General features: G+C 38.2%; 1 long non-coding RNA gene across 1 annotated transcript in view; it reads right to left on the reverse strand.

Moving 5' to 3' along the window:
* LOC147913108 (uncharacterized) overlaps window positions 1-2,196 on the reverse strand; it is a 458,959-nt gene extending 456,763 nt beyond the window's left edge. Inside the window, exon 1 of the long non-coding RNA XR_015549182.1 lies at window positions 2,136-2,196. This is a non-coding gene — a long non-coding RNA (uncharacterized LOC147913108). The remainder of the gene's footprint in view (window positions 1-2,135) is intronic.
* Window positions 2,197-13,204: the final 11,008 nt, after the last annotated feature.

Here is a 13,204-nt window from a genome sequence, read left to right on the forward strand (position 1 = left end):
TAAACATTGCAGCACTGATATAGGAAATTTTTCACATTAGCAAAGTTAGAAACAACCTACATATCCACTGTTCAATAGGAATGAGTAAAACTTCTACACCCATGTAATTGAATAGTACACAGTGATTAAAAGTTGCACTGCAGAAGAGCATGGAAAGATGTCCAAGTCTTATTGGTAATCGGAAATAAAACTTTACAAATAAGTTAATAGGATAATTTTTTTTTCTAAAAGAATGCAATTCAATCACAAGGGATAAAAACCTTAAAAAATATATATTAAATATAAACAAAGGATATTTTTCCATAATGGGATTAAATGGTTTCTAATTTTACTATTTGGGCTCTTCGATATTTCCCAATTTTTTTAGAACAAATATATTGCTATTGTTTTCATAAAAATATTAGTTTTTAAAGGTCAAATCCTCTAAAATCTAGTATTCTATTAATTTAAGTATACTTAAACATGACTGAAATTCATTTGAAATACATATAAAGGAAATCAGTGCTCTGTGCCATTGGCACAGTGCTGCCAGTGATTCTGCAAAATCAGTCCACACTATTAGCACACACAAAGAGAAACACCCAATGTTCTCACTGTTGGAAGCATCTGGATATGACTCACCAAAAAAATTACTATATGTCTGAAGGAAATATTAAAACAAATAGCCCAGCACTGCAGTGATTGCACAGAACTGTATATATTCGCTCTGTGCACTGGACAGGAATTTTTCATTTCATACATCATTTACAACTTGCTGCAGTGATTCTGCAAAATCAGTCCACACTATTAGCACACACAAAGAGAAACACCCAATGTTCTCACTGTTGGAATATTCAAATGTTTTGGGCTCCGATGTGCACAAATGTCAGTACTCCATCTAAGCAGATGTTGCCCTGATAACTAGGATGAGGGCACCAGGTGACTAGGTACCACAGATAGGGATCAAATATCTGGGGTCAAGCACATTGACTTCTTTTAATCTATAGGCCAAGCTTGGCTTGGGCTCATAGATATACTTAATTTTAAAAATTGTTTGAAATAAATAAAAACAAAATGGTGAAAGTCATAAGCAAATCCCTCCAGAGGGGCTTATTTTTTTAACAGGAATCAGCTTTGATTTCTAAAATATTTTATCAAGGCATTTGAAACCAACCATCTGGTTTACTCAACACTTCATCAAATGAATATCTGATGCATTCACCTAAGTCCCTGCTCTTTTGAACAGTGTTGCTATTTTCAAATCACAGCATGGAGGAATATATTTCTAAGGCAATACAAAATTTTGCCTTGCATACTTCAGACCAGAGAGAAAGATGTTTTGCTGGACAATGAAATGCTCCCAGAATCAGAAGCATTCTGGGATAGCAAAGAGGCTTAGGAATGGCAATGCCAAATTGGTTCTTCTTCCAACATCCCTGACACTCAAACTCTCCTTCTCTTCCCTTCTTTTTCCTTACGTAGAAAAACTCAAACCACAATTTTCTTGTGAGTGCATTTGCCATATCCTCAAGTCTAGCTACAGCCATGGAAATGAATTCCAAGAAACACCCAGGGAATTCCAAACAACATCCTATTTCACTATCTATGGATTTCCCTTATCATTGTGCTTCATTCATTTCTAGAACAATAGAGATCCAGAGTTATGCTCAGTCTCAAGAAAAAAATGTATTTATGATCCATCCACATGACACTCACCAAAACCAGCCATAACTAACCACTAAAATTATCAAAGCTCATAACTTATAATGATAACACTTTCCTTAGATATTGCTGATTGTTCCTACCTACATACCAACAGAATCTTTAGCAACTGCATTCATTTTTCAGGACCAAAAGTTAAGTAGTTGGTGAGTACATCTTAGTGGGCAGAGGGCATCAAAGCTCTAGTAACAAAAGTCAAATTCATGCCAGAATATCAGAAAAAAATATATAGGAGTTTGGGAGGTACAGCCATTATCGGTTAAGTTGCTCTTTGTTACGTCACACATATTCCAAATCATTATGTCAATGAAATCAGACAGGAGAACACCCTCCTTGCTGAAATCAACCTTCAAGTACTTTGAATAAAACAAAGCACTCTGAAGAAAGATTCCATCAGTAACTCTAGACATCCCAATTGGGATGTGTCTACATACCAAGGTAAGAGTTCTTCTTTGATTTATTCTTCTTTTGGTCTCAGAAGAATTCAAGAAATTCAGAAGCCTGTAAGTATGAAAAAAAAAAAAAAGGTTTGGTTTATGGAAAAGATCTAGAAAATAGTAATCAAAATGATCAAGGAGAATCGAGACTGGTAATATGTGTGCTCAGCTAAAAATGAGGCATTTTGAGTGGGAAGTTGATAAAATCTGCAAGCCATAGAGGTCATTGCTAGAATGAACACTGACTTCTTTACCACGTCTCAAAATGGAAGTACTGTTTCCAATTGAAAAGAAAGCCTGTGAAGTATTATTCATTTCCCTCCCCTTCCAAAAAAGAGGTGGAAGATGGTAATAGAAATTCATTTCACATTAAATACATAATAAATTACTAACAATCAATATATCTTAATTTATTGGTATTTTCAGCACTTATTTAGGAAAAGACTGAAGGAATTTGTAATTTTCTCATAGGTCTCCAGCTGGGAAAAGTATAAAGTAAGTGACAGCAAGTTTCTTCTCTAAAAATAATTAGAGAGGAGTTCTAAGTTGAGGATGAAACTCAGTGGTAGGAGTAGATTGTGTAAATTTGCCTAACCATAACACAAAATTTTAATATAAAAATAGCCAATCTAAAACTATACCTTTTTTTGTAAAAGATCTGAGTTTAAGTGAACCTTCGGCTCATTTGTGTTTCTGTGTGGGGATAAGTGCCTTAGATATTGTGTGGAAACTAGCATGGCTCATATATTATCACCAGCATCATGCAAAGAGGATGACATAAAGCATAGGTAAAAGATATCAAATGCAAAGACTGAGGGCCAAGGTAGAAATAAAAAGTCCAGAAACCCAGCAAGAACAGCAGAAGCCGAAAGTGACTACAAAGGTTTTGGTTATTCTACACAATGTTAGACTACCTCTCAGGGGATTTTCTGGTCTTATGGGAGAGAGTAACCTATTATTTACTATTTATTTTAAAGTAGAGAAATGAAAGTTGAGATGGTCAAACGTAGTAGAAAATGGTTCCATAAGCATCTTGCCATAATTCCCAGACTAAAATGGATATGTAAATTAGGAAAGCACAGAAGAAAAAGACATTTTAATTGAAGACAACTGTTGTTTGAGAAGAACAATAAATAGTTACTGATCCAATTACTGGTTACTCTACAAACCAGATTTAAGAACCATTGTCCAAAATTAAGGTAAAACTTTCTTGCCAAATGAATGAAGCAGAACTACAGTAAAACATGAGCCTTAAAAGGATTGTTTCATTAAAATTATAGTTACTGGAAACATGAAGAAATTAAGATTACAAAGGGTGGAGCTAACCAAAAATGGAAAGAGAGAGCCAAAAGGTAGAGAATGAAATTTAATTCAGAACAGTCATGAGTCTGGAACAAGCTGAGCCTTGGGCTCTAGTTAGTGTTTCTAAGCCATTATAAAGATGAAAAAACCTTATGGAATATTATTCAGCCTTAAAAAAGAAGGAAATCCTGCCATTTGTGACAACATGCATGAACCTAGAGGACATCATGCTAAGTGAAATAAGCCAGTCACAGAAGGACAAATACTACATGATTCCACTTATGTGAGGTATAGAATATAGTCAAACTCACAGAAGCAGAGAATAGGATGGTGGTTGCCGGGGACAGGAAAGGGGAGGAAATGGGGAATTGTTTTTCAATGGTATAAAGTTTCTATTAGGCAAGATGAATAAATTCTAGAAATCTGCTGTACAACATAGTACCTCTAGGTAACAATATAATATTGGTATTGTACACTTTAAAATAAGTTAAGAGGATAGATCTCATATTAAATGTCCTTACAAAAAAAATACAAACGAACACAAGGAAACTATTGGAGGTGATGGATATGTTTATTGCCCTGGTCGTTGTGATGGTATCACAGGTGTATGAATATGTCCAAACTCTTTAAGATGTATACATTAAATATGTGCAATTTTCTGTATATCAATGATACCTCAATAAAGCTTAAAAGAAAAGAAAACACCTTGCTAAGTGCTAAGCCCAGTTAGTATTATCTCTCAGACAGGAGGTGCCCTATGACAGGTAGGGCCTGTTCTCCAGATTTAATATCCAACGCTTCCCTCTATGTATAAACTGCATTCAAAATTAACATTCTTAGTCATAAGGCCCACAGAATTGTTGCTTTAAAGAAAGATTGCTCAAAATGCAGACATCCTTTAGTAAAAAATTCAAATCTACTTCATTTGGAATGGTCACAAAGAATGTCATCATCTACACAGTTCATTATTCATATATTATACAGTGATTTAAAAGAAAGGTAAATAACAACTGCATGATTTTTGGAAATAGACTATACTCGAGATTTCCAATACTTTTACTTTCACAGGTATCTTTTATCATAATTTTGTCTAGTACACAAATGGTATTTATTAAAATGTTGTTCCATTTTGAAACCATCGATGATGTATATTATGGGTGAACGTACAATCCCATTAGACTTGCGGAATGTTAAGAATAGCTCAAAGCCCACTGTCACTTCCCCTCAGTCTTCTAGAAGCTGAGCACAGGGAACAGCAGGGTGTACATATATGTGTCTATATGTGTGGCCAAGGCAGTAACCACCGATAAACAAAATCTAATCAGAGTCTTAAGCCACTGTTATAATCTTTGAAAATATGTAGATGCAATCTAACTTAATAAAGTAAACATGTCATTTTATTTTCTTAAGTGACTTAGATTATATTCACATTGTCCCAAATTCCCTGGGTCATTTTACAACGCTCTACTAAAGCCGAAACCTAAAAATGACAATAGAGCAAACTATGCAACATATTTAAGGGATTTTAAGTGACGCAGTATCTCCCTTTGCAGCAAAGAAAGAGAGCAGAATGCCATTGAGCCTTGGAATATCTAGAGCAGAGAATGGTGAACTTTTTCTGTAAAGAGACAGATAGTAAATATTTTCTTCTTTGTAGGTCACACAGTCTGTGCCTCAGCTACTCAATTCTGTCCTTGTATCAGAAAAATAGCAGCTGTATTTGAATAGAACTTTGTTTACAAAAACCGGAGGTGGACCAAATTTGGCCCATGGCTGTAGTTTGCCGACCCTTGTTCTAGAGGTTCATTATTAGTAGTGATTATTGCTACTATATTTTGACATGGTTTATATATGTGTGAGCACGTGTGACGACATGAATTTTAGAAGAGAATGACATAGGAACAAAATGAAAATAAAGACAGGAAAATAAGATGAAGGCCTGTACAGTTACTAAATAGCTCTGAGCATCCTAGAAACCAAAGCAAAGAGAGCAATATGCATGCTGGGTTGTGGTGGCCAGAATAACGGCTCTCCAAAGATGTCCATGTCCTACTCCCCAGAATCTATGAATATATTAAGTTACATGGCAAGATGGATTTAAGGCTACAGATGGAATTATGGTTGCTAATCAGCTGACCTTAAAATAAGGAAATTATCCTGGATTATCTGGGCGAGTTTGATGTAATCACAGGGTCCTTTAAATGTGGAAAAGGGAGACAGAAGAGCAAGAACTAGAAAGTTGTAATTGTGACAAAGACTGGACTGGCTGTTGTTGGCTTTGAAGATGGATGGGGGCCATGAGCCAAGGAGTGCAGGCAGCCTCTAGGGGCTAGAAAAGGCAAGAAAAAGGATTCTCCCTAGAGCCTCCAGAATGAACAGAGTCCTGCCAACACCTTGATTTTAGCCCAGTGAGACCCATCTCAGACTTCTGACCTCCAGAACTGTAAGACAAAAAGTTCGTTTTGTTTTAATCCACTAACTTCATGGTAATTTGTTACAGCAGCCACAGGAAATTGATACATGGGTCCATAATATAAAGTAGAAATTTCTCTGTGGGTCTTTACAATGGGTCTATTATGTAATAATGTGGATTACATACTTAACGAGATGCCCACCATGAATATAATGGCACGTTCCTTTATCTCTTTCCTGAAATGACCCTTGAGTAGGCTAATGGCACAAGAACAAATCACACAACAGCAAATGCTCTTCTACAAGGAGCCATTGCCAGGAGATGCAAGTATATCATTCTCTAAGAGTCTGACTTAATGTGAGGATCAAACTTAGAATATCTAAAGCAACATTCTTTGACATGTGGGATGTTATTACATGTCAGGAGAAAAAGAAATCGGTATTCATATGTGTGTAGGAAAAGACAGCTTAAACAAGATTACAAACTTGTCTTTATTTTGAACTTCTCTGAACCTTTAATATGCTTATGTGATTCTCCAAGAGGATAATAATATATTCAAATCTTTCTAGCTATGAATCTTTTCTCTTTTCCAGGAGTATCAGGGGCTTAGTGTCCTGCATAAGCCATTCTGGAAAACTTTGACCTACAGTGATTGACAAACCCAACAGACTCTCAGGGAATTCTTGCATACTCTCCAGGTGTTAAGGAAACTAGCGCAAGATGAAGTTAAGTGGTTGGTCTCTAGAGTTGCCCAATGTGATCAATGCACAAGTGTCTCCACCTCTCACCCAGGCTGCAAGCAACCAGGCTGAGCCCTCCCTCAATTCAGGATGAGCTTCAGGGCTCCCCCTCAGCAGGGCGTGTCTGACGTACTAACTCACTGGATTCAAAACCCTTTCTTTAGGAGAGTCCCCAAGTCTACAGCCTTAGCACAAAGGAAAGGAACATAACACAGCCAATTTGTCTGGGATGTCTTGGCCTTGGCCCATTCCTGTGTTCATCGTCTTTGCCAGAATAGATCCTTTTTGTACACCTCCAAGGAAGAGGAACTTAATTGTTAACATCTCCATTTAGAGAAAAAATGGGATGTTAGAAGAGACGTACTATACATTTTTCTTTAGGTTATATTTTTTATTTTAATGAGTATCCAAACTTCTGGGTCTTTTATGACTAGATACATTTATACTGTGTTGTTAGATGTTGAGAAATGAAAGGTAAGCTACCAAGTGGCCCCATAGTGTATTTTCTGTTTATGTATAACCAAAAGGGAAATGCCACCATTAGCATCCTCTAAAGATTTAGTAACTGTTAATATTAAAGATCACTCTTCTGTTAGCCCCCCAAATGTCAGTGATATTTGTAGTTTTGTTTTTAAGATAACAAAGATTTTTTTAAATTTAAAACCCCAAATCCACAAGAGAACATGTACATTTCAGAGGACATGTGACGCTATGGCAAAGTTTAGTGAGTTTAGTGTAAATCAACCCATTTAAAATAATCCAAGAAATATTTGCCAAATGATTGATGCTGGTTGTTACAAGACATCATAAATTAAACCTAGAGATACAAACCTAGGAGAGGTTATCTTGATAATGTTGCCTTTCTTCTAATTCAAAATATCAAAATAAGATGTAGTTACTTGAAAACTTTAAGGTTCCATATCACTATTATGCACACTACCATGATATCACGCTATATGCCATGGGGTCAGGACGATTTTAGGAAGCCCCCAAATTTCTAAAAGCACTCAGAGGAGTAGCTACATGGTCCCACAGGTTGACTTCCTGGGGTCACTGATTTTGCAGCATGCCTGAGCTGCAAGGTCAAGGTAAGGAGTGGTAAGAGGGGACACAGCAGGCACGTTTCTAACAAGTGAGGGAGCAGGCTGGGCGTCACGCAGATGCTTCACCGCGCCGTGGCAGAAATCAAGTCTATGTTCCTATGTTTCCTCCCTCCCTTCCCTAACTTGTTCAGCATCCAAACGGCTGCCTCACTTAGACATGGAGCTAAGGGGCATGGGGGAGTGAGAGAGAGATGGGCTAGCCACAGCATGGCAGCTCGCTGAGAAGGCTGTATCAGGAGTTCTATGTTATAAGCCAAATGGAATAAATGAAATTGCTGAGAGTTTCCTGGGGTTTTTAATTTTCTTAAGAAACCGTGGAAAACATGACTATGAGGTTTCATTAGCAAAGCTCACCCAGCTCTGGAAACATACAGTATTTAAGAAGCATAAACAAGGCTTTTGCATCCACCCAGCAGTCCCAAGCTAGAATTGCAGACTCTTAGATCTGTTTGCATCTTAGCATCCGTGAGCAGGCCATGTGCTCTAAGGTTGCAGTGATCACCAATTAACACTATATGGTACCCTTGTAACCTGCTTGAAACAGCTATGTAAGAAGTACATTTCAAATCAATTCTGTGCCAAGTATAATTCTGAGCTATCAACTCCTCAAAAGAATTTTAAGGACTTGCTTCACATCACGCAAACGTGAACTTGCAACCATCTTCCACACTGTAGTAATTGTTTGCAAAGGTGGCCCCAGTGATTCCTCTCATCTTTTTACAAGGCATACCCATTTACAATGCAACACTGCAGCTCCCCCAGTCAAGAAGATTGTGTGACTTTCTTGACCAATGGGACATTTGCAAATGTGACACAAACAGAGACTTGAAAAGTACTTGTGCATTGGGACTTTTCATCTTTTGGCTGCCATGATGTAAATAAGCCCTTGCCAGAAGTTGGAGACACATGGTCCAGCCAACAGCTAGTACCAGCACCAGACATGCAAGTGAGGCTATCTCAGACTATCTGCTCCCACTCTATCCATCCAGCCCCAGGTGAGACCAGCAGTTCTGCCCAGTGGACCCAGCCCAAATCCCTGACTTAACGATTGGTGAGCAAATTAAACGGTTATTGTTTTAAGCCTCTACGGTTTGGGATGGTTTATTACTCGCCAGTAGATAACTGACACATAGACCCATTTTTCCCCCTGTATAAGACAGACATTGTAAAAAGAAAAGCATAGAAAAACCAGTGTCCATAAGCAATTAAAGATTTCTCACTTGTTCACCAACATAGGTTACGTGGGGTCTCTCAGTTATCAAAAACAAATTGGAATGGGTTCTCACTGTGGCTACTGTTCTTGTTATATAGCTTCGTCAATCAAAACAAGTGTTTTCTAAAAATGGTCCTGGTGGTATTACCTACTATTTTCTAGGAACTAGCCTAGAAAAATCTGCTAAATCAACAAACCTCAAGAAGCTCCATTGTCCTCCTCCACAAATGAATTAAAAAAACCCAAGACTTGATAAAAACCAAGGATTGCAGTACTTCTATCAAAATATCGACTGAAGGGGCCCAAAGAGCTTAACTATTACCACCCATGAAAGAGTAATATTACCTCCAATCTTGAAGGTGCAGAAGGTAGGACTATGGGCTTTTGAATAAGACAGATATGCATTCAAATCCAAGTTTAATACTTGAGTATTAAAAATAGTTATAATAATGGGGCCGGCCCAGTGGCATAGCAGTTAAGTGCTCGCGCTCCCCTGCGGCGGCCCAGGGTTCACTGGTTCGGATCCCGGGTGCACACCGACACACCGCTTGTCAAGCCATGCTGTGGCGGTGTCCCATATAAAGTGGAGGAAGATGGGCACGGATGTTAGCTCAGGGCCAATCTTCCTCAGAAAAAAAGAGGAGGATTGGCATCAGATGTTAGCTCAGGGCTGATTTTCCTCACAAAAAAAAAATAATTATAATAATAGCTAACATTTATTGTTTATTATGTACCAAATATTATACCTAATAATCACTATCATGTAATCCTTATAATAAGTCTGTAGGATAGCTTCTATTAATATTCTCATATTCTCTAACACTGAGGCTTAAAGAGATTAAGCAACTTCCCAAGAAAACACACCTGGCATGTGGTGGAGCCTCATTGTGAACCCAGGCAGTATGATTCCAGAGAGTATTTTCTTTACCATTTGGACATGCTATCTCTCAACTTATGTAGCCAAGTCAAGTCACTCATTCTTCATTAACTTTTCATCTATTGAGTTACCCATTCATTGATTCAGTCATTCTAAAAAAATTTAAGGAGCACCTCTTACATGCAAGGGATTTGAAGTGCTGGGGAATCGATGGTGATGTGGTTCCCGCCTTAATACAGTTTCAGATTTAGTGGGTAAAGGAGATTATAATTAAATAACTCAGCCTCTTCTTGTATCAGCACACGCTGCACCCTATTTTTAGACCAAACTTTGTCTATTGAAGATTCATGTCACTCCTTTGCCTGAATCCTTCTCCAGCATTCTGGTGGTCTTAAAATATTTCCACAAATTATTCGACATTCCTCCCTTCAAGAAGTGGAACTTAATTCTTCTCTTTTGAGGATGGGCTGGACTTACTGACTCGCTTCTAATGAACGGGATGTGGTGGAATTGACTGTGTAAGGAAGGCATGAGTGGGAGAGAGGAGGTAGGAACTCTTTCCTAAAACTTGAAGAGTTTCATCTTTTAAGAGACTACTAGAGATCACTGCAATCTTCACATGGGAAGCTACAGAGGGGACCCCGTGGATTAGGCTGAGAGTTGCATTACATTCATTTTATATGAGTGAATCAAGCCAGATGTATAGCCCACTCCCAACTAAACTGTGCTTCTATCTCATCTCTTAATTATGGCAATTCTAGGGTGTGGAGAGGAGAAGGGAAGAAATTAAAGGAAGATTTAAAGGAGGTAGCTAGTTTGAAAGGGTCATGAGATTTCATTCAACACAGCAATGAAGGTCGCCTCTCCCTATATATGTTGGTGAGACATCATGCAGTTTTATTTACTCTTGAAAGCATTATAACAGAATCACAGATTGAAATGGGGAAGGGTTGAGCCTTAGCAATTCGGGAATTACAGAAATGTCTCATCCAATCTCTGTATATTTTTAATTGCAAGAATTACTCTTCCCTGGGAAAAGGTAATTACTGTCAGTCCTCAATTGAATTACAGTGCCATATCTTTATCCAAGTGCAAATACTTTGGGATCTATATATTAGAGTTCACAACGGGACACCTTACCCATCTGATTTTAAGGGGGCATGTGAATTACACTAGGTATTTTGGTAGGTGAGAATTTCAATGAAAATATGCCATTTCATTTCCAGAGCATCAGCACTTAATTGTCTAGTTATTCTTGGCATGAAAGAAACGAAGTTAACATACGATCGAAGCAAAAAGGCAAGCCGGTGGAGCTCCAAATTAAAAAATGTTTTGAATTGTATAAATAGTTTGGAACTATGCCGTTTTATTTTGGCTGGCAAACAATAAGATTCTTAACATGTGAAATTAGACCCATTGAAGAAACTAAAGAGGATTGCAGATGAATGCCAAGTTATTCAGCAAGAAATCACAAAAAATTTGGCAAGAGCTATAATTCTCTTGAGGACACCAAAGGTCTCAGAAAGCAAAGTTAGCAGTCACTACTCAGCAATCAAGAAAGATAAGAAGGACTTCTGCGTGGACGGAGAGCCCTTGAGTTCTATCAGCTTATAATAAATAGCATTTCAAAAGTAGCACTTTTCAGAGATAATATATAAATATTTTAAGTAGTGAAGCATAGGTGTGGGCTATTTTTTCCTGTACCACGTCCAGAAAATCTGCACATACACATCAAATTCTGCATCTAGGGAATCTCTTTTATTGTGATGTTTGCATTTTTAAACAATGTGCCTGACCTATTTGGGGGTTAATATAACTAAATGGAGCCTATTTGCTGTTTATTATTTATAGAAGATTCACTTTGGATTAGGGTTTCTCAAGACATTTGTTTGAGCCGCATCAGGAAGTGTTCTTGGATAATTCCCACCACCATAGCAGCCAAGAAAATGACAAGTGAGAATGTGGACCAGCCTATATCCTGCACTATAAAGGGCAAGATGAAAATCGGGCTTTTTCCTCTTCAAAAAGACCACACTGACCTCTGTCTAATAAGCATAAATTTGGGTTCTTAGAGTCTCATAAAGTAAAGCCCTGCAAGCCAGTGCAAAAGTTTCTTCTCTTCAGTGAGGATCCCAATTACAATATACAAAATAAAAAGCCTGTCTTCCATTCATGAGAAGATTTTCATAGAAATCCGTTGCCTGTCTTACAACTACTAAAGGAAACAATCTATGAGTTTGCATGTCTCAGGGCTGATTATAAAGCATCTAGAAATGGCTCCGAAGGTGAGAAAAAACAAACAAAAATTATAAATTAATTAGTACCACAGTGAGCACTGCTATCAGCCCTGTCTATCTCGCAGGCCAATTCTGGACAAGGTTATGGCTCCAATTCTGCAGACTCAAATAACCATGAATATTTTTTTAATACATATGTTTGCAGGTTCTTTTAGTTAGAGGGATAAGTACTGAGAGCAAGGACAGCCCCTCTGAGCAGCTTTCTTTGTGCTGGTGCTGGGAATATGAACTTCTCTCAATGGAAATCAGCCCAGTGGCCCAACGCCTCTCTCCTTTTTTCATTATGGTAATGAATGCTGGAAGCTTTCCAAAATACAAAGTCAACTTGACAGTGACAAATATGAAGTGAAAGGCCACATGATGATTAAGCCATTTACTGACCAATGGAAAAAACTGCTATGATTGACCCAAGAGTTAGAAAAGCCAAGTATTTCAGTAAGCTAGGGCAGTTCAGATCCATGGCATGGCCACTACAAGAGGAGAGCGCAATGTGTTCAGATACGCAACTCTGCCTCATTACTGTAAGGCTATTTGTACAAGTGATTACAAAAGAGCCATATATTTCAGGCCTCCCAGGGCTGCCAAGAGAATGAGATGAGATAGCCTTTGTAAAGGCTTAATACAGTCCAGGGCCTGGTTCACAGCAGGTGCTCAATAAATGCATGATTCCTCTTCCCTGCCCTGATTCTATGATACCCATTTGTCTCAGCATCCCCACTGCCTTCTATCCTGCTCGACTGCTCATTCCCAAGCTCTCCAGGAAGGAATCAGCTGGACAAGAGGCCAGAGGAACAAAGCAAACATATAGGAGCAGTAAAGGAGAGGAGGTAAAGGATTGCAAACCATCTTATGCCAACAGATAACTTAAACTTAGTCTGGCTATAGTTTAGGTTCTCCTAAAAACATACCTTGAAACAAGGATCAAAATGCAAGTAGTTTATTTGGGAGGTGATCCAGGGAAAAACCAGTAGGTGACTAGGGCATGAGACATGGAAGGGAAGGAGTCCAGTAGGGGTGCATTATCCAGTAAGTGGGCAATTAGAGCTTGAACCCACTGAGGACTCTGGAGGATAACATTTCATATGCCCCAGAGTTATTCTAACCAAGGGAAAAAGTAGGAT

The sequence above is a fragment of the Ceratotherium simum genome, chromosome 30 (assembly GCF_057802395.1).
Source record: "Ceratotherium simum simum isolate JZ-2026a chromosome 30, ASM5780239v1, whole genome shotgun sequence".
Lineage (NCBI taxonomy): Eukaryota > Metazoa > Chordata > Mammalia > Perissodactyla > Rhinocerotidae > Ceratotherium > Ceratotherium simum.